The sequence below is a fragment of the Ctenocephalides felis genome, unplaced genomic scaffold (genome assembly GCF_003426905.1).
Source record: "Ctenocephalides felis isolate EL2017-DRISC unplaced genomic scaffold, ASM342690v1 CF-g0.4_SCAFFOLD_01604, whole genome shotgun sequence".
Lineage (NCBI taxonomy): Eukaryota > Metazoa > Arthropoda > Insecta > Siphonaptera > Pulicidae > Ctenocephalides > Ctenocephalides felis.
The window spans coordinates 10,782,677-10,783,632 of NW_020537758.1; positions in this window are offsets into that span (position 1 = coordinate 10,782,677).

Below are 956 nucleotides of genomic sequence, written 5' to 3' on the forward strand. Positions count from 1 at the left end.
GAAATTTTGAAAAATTTTTGATTACAATGCAGACATTAGTTTTTGGATCATTTGAAATATATGGAATCAGTACATTGTTTTAGTTTTCTTCAAATAACTCATAATTTTTATTTTGGACATTACAATATATTACGTTAGTAAAAACTAGATAAAATTTACTAAAAATTATGTAAAAACTTCGCGAATAAATCGCAGTTGAAATGCTGACTTTAGTCTTTTCATGACTAATGAATTTAGACTATTTTTTACTTTTCTTCAAATTACTTCAAATTCAAATTTTGCCATTCAATATAACTTAATTATATTAATCAAAACTAGATAAAATTTACTAAAATCTAGTTAAAACTGTTATATACACTTGGATATTGAAATTTTCAATTTAAAATTAGTTGTAATTTGGTATGTTTCAAGTTTAGAGAAACTGAAGTATTAACGAACAATTAAATATATAGTTAAATATATAATAATAATTTGCTAAAAAAGGAAAAAAAGCATTAATTTTTTATTTCGAATGTTTTCTGACATTCTGTCCTACATTGAAAATTATACAGCTTTGTATTCTTGACACGACGGATTTCAAAATGAGATATAGAGCCCAAAAGCATATTTAACTCTCACGATTTTTACCAACTCATTGTTTTTTATACAAAGTTACGCCGTTGGCGTTTATTGAAATCTCACCATGAAGATGAAATAATTTTAAGTAAGTTCAAATTGACTTGAATTGCTTCTCGCTATCTGCTCATCCCACAAAATTCGGAGCACATATCCAACTAATCAACGGCAACCCAGTTAATACTCTAAAACCCATAAAATGATTAATACTAATAAAATCTTTATTTACATTTTAATTACTCCATCATCTCCATCTAACTGCGCATCGCTCTTTAAAAGCAATGAAACTCGAAATACATCACAGATCTCGACATGAGACATGACCGCGTAGGAGTCGCTTT